Source organism: Saccopteryx bilineata, chromosome 10 (assembly GCF_036850765.1).
Source record: "Saccopteryx bilineata isolate mSacBil1 chromosome 10, mSacBil1_pri_phased_curated, whole genome shotgun sequence".
Classification (NCBI taxonomy): Eukaryota; Metazoa; Chordata; class Mammalia; order Chiroptera; family Emballonuridae; genus Saccopteryx; species Saccopteryx bilineata.
The window spans coordinates 64696184-64714975 of NC_089499.1; the positions used below are offsets into that span (position 1 = coordinate 64696184).

General features: G+C 43.1%; 1 non-coding gene across 1 annotated transcript; it reads right to left on the minus strand.

Moving 5' to 3' along the window:
- Positions 1-1003: 1003 nt before the first annotated feature.
- Positions 1004-1079, minus strand: TRNAT-AGU (transfer RNA threonine (anticodon AGU)). Its single transcript has one exon. It is a non-coding gene; the product is annotated as a tRNA-Thr (tRNA).
- Positions 1080-18792: the final 17713 nt, after the last annotated feature.

Sequence of the window (18792 nt, forward strand, 5' to 3'; positions counted from 1 at the left end):
ATCGAACCCAGGACTTCCACATGCTGGGCCGATGCTCTACCACTGAGCCAACTACAGTTTTTAATGTTTTGTATGGGTGTGGTATTATGTATAATTTTTATTTTCTTCTTTTAGATTTCTATGCTTTCCTGATTTTTTTTGCAATGAGCATATGCATTACTTTTATGACCATAAGAGTAGCCCTGATAAATGCTACCTTCAAAAGAAAATAACAATATTAAGATAAAATGCTACATGATTTTGAAGAAACTATGACCCCCCCCAAAAAAAAAATCCCAGATAGATGGAGAAATAGATGTTTTCTGGTCAAGAACTTTGAGTGGCAAAGTATAATGCAATATGAAAGTACATTCAGGGGTGCTGAACCCATACTGGGATTTTGCCAAGTGAATCATAGAGCTAGAAATGACTGTAGGAAGGCCCTGCCCTATCCCTCACCTTGGGAAGATCAGCCTGCAACTTTTCAGGGCAGGTGAACAGGGCCCTATTTAAAGCCATCTAGGAAGTAACTACATACATTTCCTTCCTTCTAAGCTTCAGGCAGGCTCAATTTAGCTTCTGCAGGTGCCCTGAGCCACCTGTCTTCTATCCCCTCCTCCTGGAAGAGGCCTAGGAGTTGTCCTGGATCTTTCCTACTCACCTTGAGTCCTTGCACAAAACCTAACTCCCCTGGAAGTTGGTTTTATTTTATTTTATTTTTTTATTTTTATTTTTTTTCATTTTTCTGAAGCTGGAAACAGGGAGAGACAGTCAGACAGACTCCTGCATGCGTCTGACTGGAATCCACCCGGCACTGCCCACCAGGGGGCGATGCTCTGCCCATCCTGGGCGTCGCCATGTTGCGACCAGAGCCACTCTAGCGCCTGAGGCAGAGGCCACAGAGCCATCCCCAGCGCCCGGGCCATTTTTGCTCCAATGGAGCCTCGGCTGCGGGAGGGGAAGAGAGAGACAGAGAGGAAAGCGCGGCGGAGGGGTGAAGAAGCAAATGGGCGCTTCTCCTGTGTGCCCTGGCCGGGAATCGAACCCGGGTCCTCCGCACACTAGGCCGACGCTCTACCGCTGAGCCAACCGGCCAGGGCGGAAGTTGGTTTTATTGTTTGTAACTAGGGATAAGGAGGATTTGAGGACATAACACAAAGCTGATAGGTAAATGGGACGTCTCACCTAACATCAGTGCCCATGTGTTAAACCATGTCTGCACCACCCTGGTAGGAAATGTGACACCCAGACAGTGGTAGGTTGTCTACCAAAAAGTGACAGGGGTTTGAAGTTGGGGGTGGCAAGTCTGTGAGAGGAAGTGAGCGGCCGGCTGAGGAAGGAGAGGCAGGGAGGGAGTGAGAGAAAGCACTGAACAGCAAGGGCACACAGAACCCTGCAGGAGTCACAGACAGACAGACAGACAGTGGAGGAACTCAAAGACCACGCCACCAGGGATTCTGTTTGCATCCTACTGTGCTAGACTGTAGTCCCCTCCCATTCGCCACAAACTTTCAGGGACTAGCCTTTTGCTCATGGCACTGCCAATCACAGAGGAAGTGAACTGCCCCGTGTAACAGAGGGGGCCGGGACCTGCAGGCTCGAGAGCAGACAACGATGGTTAAGTACCAGGAAACTGTAGTGACCAAGGCTGCACTGACCAGAAAAGTAGATCTTTCTGGAAATCTGTGGAGTTTTTTTGTTTCTGTTTTTGTTTTTGTTTTGTTTGTTTGTTTACAGAGACAGAGAGAGTCAGAGAGAGGGACAGATAGGGACAGACAGACAGGAATGGAGAGAGATGAGAAGCATCAATCATCAGTTTTTTGTTGCGACACCTTAGTTGTTCATTGATTGCTTTCTCATATGTGCCTTGACTGTGGGGCTACGGCAGACTGAGTGACCCCTTGCTTGAGCCAGTGACCTTGGGTCCAAGCTGGTGAGCTTTGCTCAAACCAGATGAGCCCGTGCTCAAGCTGGCGACCTTGGGGTCTTGAACCTGGGTCCTCTGCATCCCAGTCTGACGCTCTATCCACTGCACCACCGCCTGGTAAGGCTGTGGAGTTTTTGAAGAAGACTTTTCACAGCTCTGCAATAGAGCCTGAAACCATTTCCCTTACTGAATTCCAAAGGAGTTTGGGCTCTCCAAGAAGAATTGTACTGATGGTATTAGCAATGTCATTTAGTGGAGTATTAGTATTAGTATTGACATTGGTATTGGTATTCATATTCTTTCCTTTTCTCCAAGTCCTGGATTAGCACCCAAATTCTCCAGGGGCCAGATCAATGAACCACAGCAAAGACCATGCCTCCTTGCATATTGATGAGAGTGCCTTATGGAAGTAAATTAAAAGCCCTCCTGGGATCAGAGAGATACATATACTACGCCTCCCTCTTCTCTATCCACATGCCTTATATGCCTGGTTACTTTGCCATGAAAGGAAATTAAATTGGCTTGGAATGAATTGCTCTTCTGAAAGCCAGGTGGATCCTTAACCTTTCTAGATGGCTGCTAGCTGAAGGATTGATAACCTATTGCTGCATAACAGATCTCCTCACAATTCAATAGCTTATCATAACAATAAACTGGCCCTGGCTAAAGAGCTCAGTTGGTTAGAGTGTCATCCCAATACACCAAGGTTGCTAGTTCAATCTCTGGTCAGGGCACATGAGAAACAACCAAGGAATACATAAATAAGTGGAACAACAAATTGATATTTCTCTTTTCCCCATCCTTTCTCTCTAAAACCAATAAATAAATAAAATTTAGATTTAAAAAATAAAAATGAAGGCCTTGATGACCAGGTGGTAGCACAGTGGATAGAGCAGGGGTCGGGAAACTTTTTGGCTGAGAGAGCCATGAACGCCACATATTTTAAAATGTAATTCCGTGAGAGCCATACAATGACCCCTGTACATTTTGCATTATCCAATAAAAATTTAGTGTTGTCCCGGGAGGACAGCTGTGATTGGCTCCAGCCACCCGCAACCATGAACATGAGCGGTAGGAAATGAATGGATTGTAATACATGAGCATGTTTTATATTTTTAACGTTACTATTTTTTTATTAAAGATTTGTCTGCGAGCCAGATGCAGCCATCAAAAGAGCCACATCTGGCTCGCGAGCCATAGGTTCCCAACCCCTGGGATAGAGCATCAGACTGGGATGCAGAGGACCCAGGTTCGAATCCCTAAGGTTACTGGCTTGAGCAAGGGTTCATCTGGTTTGATTTTGGGCTCACCAGCTTGAGCATGGGTTGCTGGCTTGAGCGTGGAACCATAGACACAACCCTATGACCGCTGGCTTGAGCCCAAAGGTTGCTGGCTTGAAGCCCAAGGTCACTGGGAGTTGAAGCAAGAGGTCACTCACTCTGCTGGAGCCCCAGTCAAGGCACATATGAGAAAGCAATCAATGAACAATTAAGGTACCACACCAAAGAATTGATGGTTCTCATCTCTCTCCCTTTCTGCCTGTTTGAACCTATCTGTCCCTCTCACTAAAAAAGAAAAAAAATGAAGTCCCTGGCCAGTTGGCTCAGTCAGTTCAAAGCGTCATCCCAAAATGACTAGGTTGTGGGTTTGGTTTCCCAGTCAGGGCACGCACGGGAAGCAACCAATGAATGCATGACTGAATGGAACAAAAAACATGAATGTTTCCCTTGCCCCTCCCCTCCCTCTCTCGTTTCCTCTCTCTGTCTTCTAGAAGTCAATCAAGAAATTTAAAAAGATTGAGCCCTGACCGGATAGCACAGTTGGTTGGAGTATCATCCCAGAGTGGGGAGGTGGCCGGTTCGATTCCCTGGTCAGGGCACAAACAGGAGCTGCTTGATGTTCCTGTCTCTCTCTGCTTTTGTTGAAAGAAAGAGAAAGAAAGAAAGAAAGAAAGAAAGAAAGAAAGAAAGAAAGAAAGAAAGAAAGAAAGAAGGAAGGAAGGAAGGAAGGAAGGAAGGAAGGAAGGAAGGAAGGAAGGAAGGAAGGAAGGAAAGAAGAAAGACATAAACACTGACTGTCACACAGTTTCTGTGGGTCAGGAAATGAGGAGTGACTTCGCTAGGTGGTTCAGGCTTAGGGTTGCTGAAGAGCTTGCAGTCAAGATGTTATCTAGGGCTGCAGTTATCTGGAGGTTTGTGCTGGAGAATCTGCTTCCAAGATGACTCCCTTATATGGCAAGTCGGTGCTAGCAGCTGGCAGGAGGCCTCAGCACCTTGCTCCAAAGACCTCTCGTAAGGTCATGTGAGTATCCTCATGACATGGCAGCTAGCTTTCTCCAGAGTGCATGATCCAAGGAAGAGTAAACAGTCACAATGTATTTTACGATATTTCTACAATATTCTGTTGGTTGCAGAGATCAGCACTATTCTGTGGCGGAAAGGCTTATCCAAGGGCATAAACATCAAAATGTGAGAATTACTGAGGGCTAGCCAAGCCTAGCTACCATCACAGGTACCAACTGAAGCTGACCTGCTACAGTTCCCAGAACCATTGTTTTTTCTTCTTTCTACTTGAGTATGAAGTTGGCCAGTTTTCAGTTACATGAATTATAATGATGATCCCTCCGGACATTTGCTCATCAGTTTCATAATCTGCATGCTACTACTGCGCCATGCTGCAGATGAGAAAATGAAAGTTCAGAGAAGTTACATTACTTGTCCAATGTTTCCAAATTAAAAAGTTCTGGAAGGCTGGGGACTGAACTTTTATGTTGTAATTCTAGTCCAGTGCCCTCACCATCATACCACACAGCAGCCACCAAGCCTTAAAGACACCATGTGCCTCCTCATCTTCTAGGACAAATGAGAATTAGAAAGCAGTTGTAGTGTAGAAATGCTCTTTATTAAAAAAAAAAAAAAGGCCCTGGCCGGTTGGCTCAGTGGTAGAGCATCAGCCTGGCATGCAGGAGCCCCGGGTTCGATTCCTGGCCAAGGCACACAGGAGAAGCACCCATCTGCTTTTCCACCCTTCCCCCTCTCCTTCCTCTCTGTCTCTCTCTTCCCCTCCTGCAGCCAAGGCTCCACTGGAGCAAAGTTTGCCCGGGCGTTGAGGATGGCTCTGTGGCCTCTGCCTCAGGCGCTAGAATGGCTCTGATTGTGGCAGAGCGATGCCCCCAGATGGGCAAAGCATCGCCCCCTGGTGGGCGTGCCGGGTGGATCCCGGTTGGGCGCACGCGGGAGTCTGTCTGACTGCCTCCCCGTTTCCAGCTTCGAAAAATACACACACAAAAAAAAGTTTGTAACACAGGTCGTTCATGCTCATTATGGAAAAGCTACAAAATAAAAATAAACTTTTAAAAAGAAAAAAGGGAAAGACATGGCTCCATGGCCTACCAGTGTTAATATCTGAGTGTATTCCCATAAGGAAAAAGTAACTGGTTTTAAAATACATGTTATTAGTGGCATCTCCAGGGCAAACTCTGTAAGTAACCTTATCCACTCTGGGATTGCCCGAGGGGAGGAAGGATGTGAAATATGAACTCCTGAGTGTGGCAGGCTATGTGTGTGTGTGCTTCTGTGCACACATGTGTACATGCTTGGGGCTTTTCTGCCCACATGTCGAGAGGCTCAGCACATGAGCAGTTAGACAAGTGGCAGGGAATTTATGACAATCTTAGTAAGAGAGTGTTTCTTTAAATGAGAGGCAGGGCAGCCATGGCTCCAGGTGGCAAACCTAGTTTGGTTAAAGGTCTTCCAGGTAGGGAAGGTTGATTAAATTTAATTTAATCTACTTGGCCTTCTAAGCCACATGCTGAGAGTTTGGGTCCCAGTGTGTTTCCAAGGGCACCCCAAGTCCCTTTTTCATCATTTTCCTTATATATTATATGAAATGTCTTATTTGTGACTGGCTTTCCTGACTTTCCCAACCAGGAGATCAGCCCTGATCTGCCTCATTCACCTGCATATACCTCTCAGCACCTGTTTCACTGCCTGGTAGGTTGTACCACTCAAAACATGTTCGAATTGAATTGATAGCCGGGTTTGGGGGCATACACAAGACAGTTACTTAGGGCATTTGCAATTTATATCTAAAAGGAACTAGGCTCCACTCAAGGTGATAGTCCGAGTCCCAGGCACCTTCTCTACGTCATCTGTCTGTAACTCAGGACCCCCAAAGTCAGGTTGCTGCCACCTGGCAGGATAGCCAAGTCCACATATTTTCTTCTAAGAACTGCAAGAAGTATTCCAATGCATTGGGCGCCTGTTTTTGTCCTGAACTAGGGAGATGGAACTGGCTCCATTCCATCAATCCCAGCCAGGCTCAGCTTCTGGAGTCCTCCCGCCAAGTCCATGTCTAGGAGGCAGTAAAGGGCAGTCTTATTAGAGTCAGATAACTGGAATCGAATATCAGGTCATCTACATTTCCGCTGTTTGAGTTGTAAGAGTTTTGTTGACTTCTCAGCCTCAGTTTCTTCATCTACGAAATGGGAACAATTATACTAAATTTGCAGAGTTGTTTTGCTAAATAAGATAAAAGTGACAATTGCTAGCACAGTGCTTTAGCACATTGTCTGTGTCTAAGAATATATATATATTTTTTTCTCCTGGGAATATCTTCTTTAAATTTGAAAATCTGGAAGTAGTACCAGCCACACAACCCCAAAAGCTTTTGAAAATAGAGTGCGTTGATAATTCTGCCCATGGGTGACCTGCCTCTGATCTGCATCTCTATTCATTGGTATAGAACCATCTGCCCATGTGATTAGGAGATGCTTGAGTGCAACTCCAGGCAATGAGACCAAGTGGTCCACCCAGAAGTCCCAGGAGCACACTCCCAGCAGCAGTCAGCATAAATCAGGGCTGTCAAGGATACCTGGGTGCTGAGGGGAGATGCAGACAGGCTCTGTCTATAGGGGTCTCTTTTCTTCTGCTTGGGCTGGAAGAGGGAGGTCCCTTCTCTGCTCTGGGTTCAGGGACTGAAGCTTAACCCCTAGGAAAACCGAGGTCTCAGATAATAATCCCCAAACCAGGGCCTGATCCTGTAGATTACATGTGTCCCCTGTGGCTCATCTGCCAGTCTCCTGCTAGAACCCCTTCCTCCCTCTCAGCTCCTTTCTTGTTGACCTGGCTCTTCTGTCCCCAGGCTCTTACTGTGGCAACTTCTTTCCCCATCAAAATTTACTGGTACCTAGTGCAACTCAAAAACTTAATTGCTTTGACAATCAGATCCAGGTGAAAGAGTTACCTGATTATAATTTAAATATGTGACAATGTACACTTAACTAGGTGTTTCCTGAAGACACCACCTGTGTTTTCTGGATTGTAGGACTAGAAATCATGCCCGTCCTACCTCCAGGATCTTCTGTCTTCCTATAGCATCTGGGAAGCAGTCACAAGGGTTAATTGTAGCCTCTGAGCTAGACAAAGCCTGGCCTCGTTCAGAGGATGAGAAACCTAAGATTTTATGAGGTGAAGTGACTTCTCCAAAGTCTCATGGTACTTTGTAGCAGAACCACAGGGGAAAGCCAGATTTCCTGACCTCTTACCAATTGCCTGTCCCTAATTGTAGAATCATTCCACTCAAAATGTAATTTGGGAGCTTGGTGTCACCTAGGAGCTTGTTAAAGATTCAGCATTTTGTAACTAGCCCCAGCCTTACTGAAATAGAAGCTGCATTTTAACAAGATCCCCAGCTACTTCATATACACCTTAGAATTTGAAAAGCACCAATCTAGAATTTATATCACACACCCCCATTTCTCTGTCATCATTACTTCAACCCCAAGGGTCTGTGACCCTCTGAGGCTGAACTTGACCCAATTCAACATATAGTGTTCAAAGAGTCTTGGTGTCATTACATACAGCACAGTTTTCCAATGGAAAAGATTTTTGCCCTGTTTTCTGACATTATCTTCCTTTACCTTATTTAGAATTCTAAAAAGAAAGACCTCATTAATGGAGTCCCTTTTATAATGGTCAGGAGAATCCAACACCTTGAACTCCTAGCAGAAAAGGTATGCTAGATAGACGCTTAATAAAAATATCAACTTGGTGGTGAAATGTACGTGAAAGCACTTAGGTAAATTCTAAATCAGTACACAAATGTCAATGATTATCATTACCAGACTGTAGGATCACAGAATGAGATTCTTTATGAACTCATTCAGGGTAAAAGTCTTTTCCAGGAATATAATACAAAATTCAAAGTTTTCCAATTATTCCCATTTTATCTAAGGAGTCAGAATCATGGTTATCAACATGATTATATATCAGAATAACTTGGGGAGCTCTATTTTTTAATACATAAGCCTGAGGGGGTAAGTGGGAGAATGAAGGAATTGAGCAAAAAGGAAAAAGAGAGAGAGAAAACTCATGGGTATGGACAACAGTGTGGTCATTGTTGAGGTAGGGGAGGTTGCAGAGGGGTGGGGGGTAAATGGTGATGGATGGAGACTTGGGGCGGCAAACACACAGTACAGTGTACAGATGATGTTTTATAGAACGGTGAACCTAAGACCTGTATAATTTTGTTAACCAGTGTCACTCCAAATAAATTCAATTAAAAATAAATAAATAAAAATAATAAAATAAAATATATAAGCCTGGGTTCTAGCCATAGATTCTATTTCTTGAGGGGTTTTTTTGTTTGTTTTTTAATAAATAATTTTTTATTAATTTTAATGGGGTGACATCAATAAATCAGGGTATATATATTCAAAGAAAACATGTCCAGGTTATCTTGTCATTCAATTATGTTGCATACCCATCACCCAAAGTCAGATTGTCCTCCGTCACCTTCTATCTAGTTTTCTTTGTGCCCCTCACCTCCCCCTAGTTCTTGAGGTTTTGAGGGTTGGGGCTTGACAAGGGTATATTTTTAAACACTCCCAGGTGATTTGAATACACAGTGAAATTGTAGAACCACTGGGCTAGAAAATTGTTCTTTCCAGGTTTATGGTAAATATATATGAGTGAGCATTTTCTTATGGGCTAAATGCCCAAGTTTTCTAATTTCTAAATCTTAATGATAATCAAACTACTAAGAGGTATAGCCTGAACCGAAATATTATTGGCTTCTAGTTCCAAATAGTATTAACTTGGTAATGATGACTTTGTTCATCATTCATTCATTCTTCCACAGTTTAACATTGACCAAGTAATACCCATGACATCCAGGACTGACCTAAAATCCTGACAGCACATTTGTGTGTAGGCTTTACCCCAGTGTCAACAAGCGAATTCTGAAATTACTTACGGTTTTTACTTCAGTGCTCCAACATTTTGACAACACAGGTTTCAAAGAATATTGATGAAGATGTAGTGGACCTACGTATGTTCTAGGCAATATTCTTTCCTGGACTTGTCTGACCTTGAGTCAGTTTCCTGCTCTGAAAAATGAGGGTGTTGGTTCAATGGTTATCAGATCTGGCTGATTATCAGATTCACTTGGAGAGCTTTGCAAAGCCACAGATTTCAACAACCCAGAGCTACCAAATCTAAACCTGTAGAATTGTGGGGGGAGGATCGTTGGAAAGCAGGAGTTTTATTTTATTTTTTTTAAGATTTTTATTTTTTTTTTTTTTTTTTTTTTTTTTTTTTTTTTTTTTTTTTTTTTATTCATTTTAGAGAGGAGAGAGAGAGACAGAGAGAGAGAGAGAGAGAGACAGAGAGAGAAGGTGGGGAGGAGCTGGAAGCATCAACTCCCATATGTGCCTTGGCCAGGCAAGCCCAGGGTTTTGAACCGGCGACCTCAGCATTTCCAGGTCGATGCTTTATCCACTGCGCCACCACAGGTCAGGCCTTAAGATTTTTATTTATTTATTTATTCATTAGAGAGAGAGAGAGAGAGAGAGAGAGAGAGAGAGAAGAGGGGAGGAGCAGGAAGCATCAACTCCCCAAATGTGCCTTGACCAGGCAAGCCCAGGGTTTTGAACCGGCAACCTCAGTGTTTCCAGGTTGATGCTTTATCCACTGCACCACCACAGGTCAGGCTGGAAAGCAGGAGTTTTAAAAGAATCTTGAAAGTTGATTGGAGAATTGGCTGAGTTTAGAAGCCATTGGATAAGACTAGTTACTAAGTCCTTCTTCCCTCTAAGAATGTATGACATTAGATCTACTTAGTTATACTCTTACATCAGAAGAAGCTGGTAGTGAGGGCAGGGCCTAGCCAAAAGGCATGGTCTACAGAGTAACCAAAGAGAAAACAGAAAAAAACAGTAAAAGGCACCATCTTTAACCACCGTCTCCATGTACCTCAAGATTTTGTGTTTGTGTAGCTTCTCCACAGGTCTTTTCATCATCACAGTCATGTAGCTAACCACTGATCTGCCATCTTGTCCCATCACCACTAAAAACTGTTGAGAAGGAGCCTCTTATTCTCAGAGAGAATAACCACTACCCACTTCACTTCAGCTCTGCTCCAAGTCTGAGTTTCAGTGTGTGTAAGGCCAGTGGCTGCCACAGCGGCCATGCAGGTTCTCACTGACTTCGGGCAGATGGTAAAGAAACAGTGGAGCCAGAGACGGTGGGCCATTCCAATTTCTTGGCATCTCCCCAAGATAGGCAAGCCAAACAAAGAAACCAAGGGAAAAGCAGCAACCTGCTTTTCTCAGTGAAGTGCAAAAGGATCAGGGAGGGAAAAAGGAAACCCAACAGCACCTCTCAGTGGTGGGGCAGGATCTCCCTTATCCCCTCTGAGGGGAAGTATTTACATCCTTACAATAGTGCTGTCACGTGATCCTGCACTAATTACACAAAGGGCTTGCAGCCAGTAAACCTATGAGCAAGCCTAACACAGCCATTTTCCCCACAGTGTGCAAAACAATCTCCCTGGGAAGCTTGTTCAAAATACAGATTGCTGGGCCTCCACCTGATTATAATTCAGGAGTTTGGGTTGGGCTTAGAAACTTGCATTTTTTTTTTTGCAAGCATCTGAAGCATCCGCACTGTTTTTGATATCCCTATAAAACTTAGTTTGCAGCCTTTCTCAATTTTTTCTTATGATGAGAATCTCCTGGGCCCAAATGAATAGATAAATAAAATTTGTGGTCTATTCACACAATGAAATATTACTCAGTCATAAAGAGGAATGAAGCAGGCCTGACCTGTGGAGGCACAGTGGATAGAGCGTTGTCCTGGGCCGCTGAGGTTGCTGGTTCAAAACCCTGGGCTTGCCTGGTCAATGCACATACAAGAAGTAGCTACTACTATGAGTTGATACTTCCCATTCCTCCCTCCCTCTTTCTCTCCTTTCTCTAAAATCAATCAATAAAAATTTTTAAAAAATAATGAAGCATTGATACAGGCTACAACATTGATGAATCTTGAAAACATTATACTAATTGAAAAAAAGCCAGATGCAAAGGGTGTGTACTGTACTATTTCATTTAGGAAATGTCCAGAATTGGCAAATGCATAGAGACAGAAAGTTGATCACTGATTGTCAGGGGTTCGGAAGGAGACAGGAATATAGACTGACTGCTAATGTGTAAAGGTTTCTTTAGTGTTAATGAAATGTTCTCAGATTTTGTATACTTTAAAAGGGTTAATTTTCTGGTATATGAATTATATCTTAGTCATAAAGAAAGAATCCCCTGGGTGGTTGTTTAAAAAAATAGATTCTTATACCCAAGACCCACTGATTTGGCACCTACCTTTCCCACCTGAGGGAAGTTCATGAACATTTCCTTGGCACACTGAGGGTCTTGAGACTTTATCTGTGGTCAGTAGCCTCTCAAGTGGCCTCCATGGTCCCTGCCTCTTGTGTTTTGCTCTCCTTGACCATGGACTGAACTTACTGACTCACTTCTAAAGAATAAAATACAACAGAAGTGATGGGATATCACTTCCCTTTTTAAATCGATTTTTGGAGAGAGGGGAGAGAGAGAGAAAGAGAAGGAGTGAGAAAGAGGGTGGAGAAGCAGGAAGCATCTAGTAGTTGCTTCCTATATGTGCCTTGACCAAGCAAGCCCAGGGATTCGAACCGGCAACCTCAGCATTCCAGGTCGATGCTTTATCCACTGCACCACCACAGGTCAGGTGGGATATCACTTCTGATATTAGGCTTTTAAAAGATTATGACTCCTCTCTAAAGATATACAAATGGCTAATAACCACATAAAAAGATGATCAGCACCCCTAATCATGAGAGAAATGCAAATCAAACCATAATGAGATATCACCTCATACCAATTACATGGCTATTTAAAAAAAAAGACAAAATAACAAGCGATGGTGAGGTTGTAGAGAATGTGTAAACCATGAGCACTGTAAAATGGTGCAGCTGCTATGCAAGACAGTGTGGAGACTCCCCAAAACTAAAAATAGAAAAAATAGAACTTTCATATGGTCTAGCAGTCCCACACCTGTGTATATAATCAAAAGAATTAGAATCAGGATTTTGAAAAGATAGTTGCACAACTGTGTTCACAGCAGCACTATTTACAACAGCCAAGTGGTAGAAGCACCCAAGTACCCATTGACAGATGAACAGATAAAGAAACTGGGGTCCATACACACCCTGGAATATTATTCAGTGCTAAATATTTTTGCTTTCAGCTTTAAATATTGATAGGAAATCCTATCACATACTACAATGTGGATGAACATGAAAACATTATACTAAGTGAGATAATCCAGTAACCAAAAAACTATGTAAATAAAAACTGTAAGATTCCACTTCTATGACATACCTAAGAGTAGTCAAAGTCATAAAGACTGAAAGTAGAGTGGTAGTTCCCAGAGACTGGGAGAGAGGGGTAGGGAGCTGTTCAATGAGTATAGAGTGCTGGTTTCATGAGATGAGAAAGTTCTAGAGATTGGATACACAATAATGGGAATGTACTTAACACCACTGAACTGCACACTTAAGAATAGTTAAGATGGTTTGAGAAGAAAGAGACTGTGGCTTTCACCTCAGGCCCTTGCTGTCTCAGTGCGCTCACTTATCTCTGTTGCTCTGTGCCTGACTCTATCTCAGGTCACTTACCCAACTTGGAGGAGAACCTTCCAATGCTTGCTAACATGAGAATAAACTTGAAAGTAGATCTTCAACCCCCCAAGTCAATAAGGTCCCCTTCAGATGAAACTGCAGCTGGATAGCCTCATGAAAGACCTTAGTTAGAGGCACTCAGCTGAGCTGCAATGGACTGGTGACACATGCGAGTTTGTTGTTTTAAGCTGCTATGTTTTTGGGGTAATTTGTTATGCAGCAATATGTAACTAATACCACATTGATTACATTTAGCTCAGTTATCCAGATTGCAATGCAGACCAGCCCACCAGGGCTCCAGCTACAGCTACACTTTTCAGGGTATAAAACAATATGTATATTGTGGTAGGCCAAATAATGGGCTCCCCAAAATGTCCATATCCCAATCCCTGGAACATGTGAATATATTATGTCACTTGGCAAAAGGGGTTTTGCAGATGTAATTTAGGTTATCCTGAATGATCCACCTGGGCCCAATCTAATTATTGAACCTTAAAAGCACAGAACTTTTTCTGGCTGATGCTAGGAGAGATTTGGCAGAAGTAGAAGTTGGAGAGATTCTAAGCATAAGAGGAACCCCACCATTGTTGGGGAGGGCAGTGTGGAAAGCAGGAGCATGAATGCAGGCACCCACGCCCAAGAGAAGAGAGCAGTTACCGCCGACAGCCAGAGTGGAAGCTGGGACCTGGGTCCTACATCCGTGAAGAACTGAGTTCAGCCGAAACCTTGAGTGAGTTTGGAAGCTGCTCACCCATGAAGTCCCAGAAAGGAATGCAGCTGTGCTGACATCCCAGAGCAGAGAAGCCAGCCAGTCAGTCAGGACTCTGAATCTACAGGGGTGTGAGATAAAAATTAGTGCTACTTCAAGACATTAAGTTTGGGTTAATTTGTTGTGGCAAAATAGTAAACTAATGTATTTGTATGTATATGATATTTATTGGTTTTCAGTTCTTTCCTACAGGTAGCAGAGCTATGCAGATGTTGCGTGATGTTATTTATTACTTTCTATTTGCTGAAGCAATCCTTCACTATCTTAGTACCTCTTTGTACTTCCCTGTGATTTTTTCCAAGGCTTTCTGAGAAAGACATTCCTTCTTTGGTAGCCTAGTGTCTGGCTGGAGAAGACTGAGTGCTGGCTGGTTTTTTTTCTGAGGCTACTAATCAATTCTCACCATTAAGACAACTCCATGCATCACTAAATTTTGACTTCTGTGCCTCAGAGCAGTTCAAAGATGCCAACTGCTATACAGGTAATATATATACTCCTCAAATATAATACCCCTTCAAGAACTCCCCTGAATTTAATTTTAGAGCTTTGGCAATGGCAGAATAATGTTACTAATAATGTACCAGCAAGCATGGAAGATGGAAGTAATGTGTTTATGTTTTTTATTTCTTTTTTTTTTACTTTTTTTTTTTTTTTTAGCAAGGGAGAGACAGAGGGACAGGCAGGGACAGACAGACTGGAAGGGAGAGAAATAAAAAGCATCAATTTATTGTTATAGCACTTTTAGTTGTTCATTGATTACTTTCTCTTATGTATCTTGACCAAGGAACTTCAGATGAGCCAGTGACCCCTTGCTTAAGTGGCGACCTTGGGCTTCAAGCCAGAGACCTTTGGGTTCAAACCAGCGACCATGGGGTCAGGTCTATGATCTCACGCTCAAGCTGGTAACCCCATGCTCAAGCTGGTGAGCCTGAGCTCAAGCTGGCAACTCCAGAGTTTTGAACCTGGGTCCTCAGTGTCCCAGGTTAATGCTCTACCCATGGTGCCACTGCCTGGTCAGGCTTTTTAAAACTTTATTGATTTATTTTAGAGAGAGAAGAAGACAAAGACAGAGAGAGTCAGAGATATTCATCTTCTCCTGTATGTGCCCTGAGTGGGGATCAGATCTGCAACCTTTTGTGTATTGAGACAACACTCTGAGTTATCTAGCCAGGCTAGTGCTTATGTTTTTTAAAAAGATATTTTGTGGTGGGATCTTGATAACATTATACGGAGTGAAATAAGTAAATCAGAAAAAAACAAGAACTACATGATTCCATACATTGGTGGAACATAAAAACGAGACTAAGAGACATGGACAAGAGTGTGGTGGTTACCAGGGGTGGGGGGAGGGAGGATGCAGGAGGGAGGGAGGGAGAGATTTAGGGGGAGGGGGAGGGGCACAGAGAAAACTAGATAGAGGGTGACGGAGGACAATCTGACTCTGGGCGAGGGGTATGCAACATAATTTAATGACAAGATAACCTAGACATGTTTTCTTTGAATATATGTACCCTGAATTATTAATGACATCCCATTAACATTAATAAAAATTTATTAAAAAAAAACCAAAAAACAAAGCAATAAAAAAAAAAAGATATTTTGGATGGACACTGTACTTGGATTGTTAAACAGTTTCTACACAACTGGATGATGCTGGCATAAAGTGTTCCTTAAGCCAGGTATGAAAATACAGGGGATTCTCAGGTTATGACAGTCTCAACATACATTTTGAGTTTACAATGCTTACTCCAATAAAAACTCAAAGATATTGAGATATGAGTGTTTCAACTTGTGCCTTAGCGTTGTACTTACAGACTGCGTGGGCAAACTAGTATGGAAGAGAAGTCATCAACCTTCCACACTAGCCTGGAACAATTATTTAAGAAGGTAGAGAGGCCTGCAACAGATCCTGTACCTTCTACATCAGCTGCTTCTCGAGAGGAAACACCTGTAGTGCAGGTAGAATCATCTGCAGCGTCTCCTGCATGTGCCTTAGGCAATCCTGACTCACCTGACCCAGTGTCTCCAGCACCTTCTGCAGGTTCTCCTGCCTCTCCAGCTTCCTCCTCCCAATAGGTCACTCTCTCCCACCTTGCAATGCCCCTCCCAGTGTGCAAGCCAACCACAGGAATAAAGGTAAGGAATTTATTTACACTCATTTTTTGTCATGTTTTCTGTTACTACAGCAGAGTATATTTATGTCCTTTACTTTTTTCTGTGACTTAGCTCTGTTTTTATGTTCTAGATTATGATTTTACAACTATGTTAGGATAGGTAAGTGACTTAGACGAGAGTATGTTTCAACTTAAACTAAAATTCGGGTACGTCAATGTCGTAGAAATGAAACTGTGTCATAACCTGAGAACCCACTGTAAGTACACACCTAACCTGACCATGTGGTAGTGCAGTGGGTAGAGTGTTGACCTGGGATGCTGAGGACGCAGGTTTGAAACCCTGAGGTCACTGACTTGAGCACAGGCTCATCCAGCCTGAGCATGGGATCATCGATATGACCCCATGGTCACTGGCTTAAGCGCAAGGTCACTGGATTGAGCAAGGGGTCACTGGCTCAGCTGGGGCTCCCAGTCAAGGCACATATGAGAAGCTATAAATGAACAACTAAGGTGCCACAACTACCAGTTGATACTTCTCATCTCTCTCCCTTCCTGTCTGTTTGTCTGTCTGCCCCTCTCATTCTTTCTCTCTCAAAAAAAAAAGTACACACCTAGGTGCTTAAGACCTGAGAGCAAGCAGTTGCCTCCCCCACTAGAAATCACAAGGCAGGCCTGAAAGAGTCTAAAGAACTTTAATTGCACTTCTCTTTTATCTGCAACTCTAAAAATCTTATTTCTCCAGAGTATGCATTTTACAGGGAATGCTTCTAAAAGGTCTACTATCACATAAAATGGTGGTGCTCTGAATAACAGGTGGTGATAGACCTGTTTTCCTGAATTTGTTCAAACGGTCTCAGTTGCCAAACAGTTGCTCGGATTAAAAATAAAATAGTTAATCTAATCAGGCTTTCAAATGGCAGTTAGTTTGATTGAGGGAATCATATCTGAATGGTCTTTGGCAGCTTCTAATATACAATCATCGAGTCCCACACACTCAGTCTTTCTGAGGAACCAGGGTGTTGATTGTGCAGGTAATAGGGGATTTATCAGAAGAGAGGACTCACGGAGCCTCATGCAAGACAGGGAGCTCAGCCTCACAGGAATGGAAAGGCCATTAGGAGCCAAAAATGGCTCCATCTCTCTCTCTCTCTCTCTTTCTTTCTCTTTTCTTTTTGAGAGCGAGTGAGACAGAGAAAGACAGGAAGGGAGAGAGATGAGAAGCATCAATTTTTCATTGCGGCACCTTAGTTGTTCATTGATTGCCTTCTCATATGTGCCTTGACTGGGGGGCTACAGCAGACCGAGTGACCCCTTGCTCAAGCCAGTGACCTTGGGTTCAAGCCAGCAACCATGGGATCATGTTGATGATCCTGCACTCAAGATGGCAAGGCTGCACTAAGCTGGATGAGCCCATGCTCAAGCCGGCGACCTCTGGGTTGCGAACCTGGGAACTCAGCACACCAGGTCAGTGTTCTATCCACTGCACCAGCACCTGGTCAGGTACCATCTCTTCTTTATCTCTCCCTAGAGATACCTGGCCTCCCATCATTGTTTCCTCTGGAATTCTCTGCTTACTAAGTGGTATGCCCAAGATAAAAATTTCATCACTTTTAATTCCGTACTTACCATTATGACTAACTTCATCCTGAATCTGAATTTTAATTTATTACATTTTAAATCCCTATAAGAGAACTTGATTAGTTTGGTGTGGTCAGGTATAATTAGCTGCACCCAATATGCATCAGGGGTCAGAAGATATGAAGGCTGACCCTAGCAGGTGGCAGATGGGGCAGGGAGAAAATGACAGATTCCTTCAGAATATTTTCCCAGTTGATAATAACGGATGCCTCTTTGCCACCTGTTTTTATTTTTTAAGCATTATGCAAATTCCTTAAGGGTAGGAGACCTCTTCGCATCCTTATCTTTACACCATTCTTAGCTCAGTGCCCACATATAGATGTTCAATAAGTGAAAAGATAAAATTGGTCATGTCCACGTCTAGTCTTATATAACTCTAATGGTTCTTACTATGATGGCCATAACCTATCTGAGTGTTGAGACAAGAAGAAAAGGGTTAGTCACATGGACATAGACAAAAGTGAAGTGCTCACCAGGAGGGAGAGGGGTTGGGGGACGGAAGGAAAGAGGGGCAAATATATAGTGATGAACAATGATTTGACTTTGAGTGATGGGCACACAATGCAATCAACAGTTCAAATGCTATGGCGATGTTTACCAGAAACCTATCTATCTTATGGACAAATGTCAGTACATTAAATTTAATTTCTAAATAAAAAAGAAAAAGAAAATAAAAGGGTGAATCAAATGAGCTGACTCTCCTTAGTTCTTCCTTCCAGCACTGCTTAGGTTAATAATAGCTGTCAGCATGCAGCCCCATGTTCATTGCAGCATTGTTCACAGTGGCCAAGACATGGAAACAACCAAAAAGCCCTTCAATAGAAGATTGGATAAAGAAGATGTGGTACATATCTACTATGGAATACTACTCAGCCATAAGAAATGATAACATAGGATCATTTACAACAACATAGATGGAACTTGATAACATTATACTGAGTGAAATAAGTAAATCAGAAAAAACTAAGAACTATATGATTCCATACATAGGTGGGACATAAAAATGAGACTCAAGGACATGGACAAGAGTGTGGTGGTTGCCTGACCAGGTGGTGGCACAGTGATTAGAGCATCAAACTGAGATGTGGAGGACCCAGGTTCGAGACCCCAAGGTTGCCAGTTTGAGTGCGGGCTCATCTGGTGTGAGCAAAGCTCACCAGCTTGGACCCAAGGTCACTGGCTCGAGCAAGGGGTTACTTGGTCTGCTAAAGGCCCGCAGTCAAGGCACATATGAGAAAGCAATCAATGAACAACTAAGGTCTCGCAACGAAAAACTGATGATTGATGCTTCTCATCTCTCTCTGTTCCTGTCTGTCTGTCCCTGTCTATCCCTCTCTCTGACTCTCTCTCTCTCTCTGTCCCTGTAAAAAATAAAA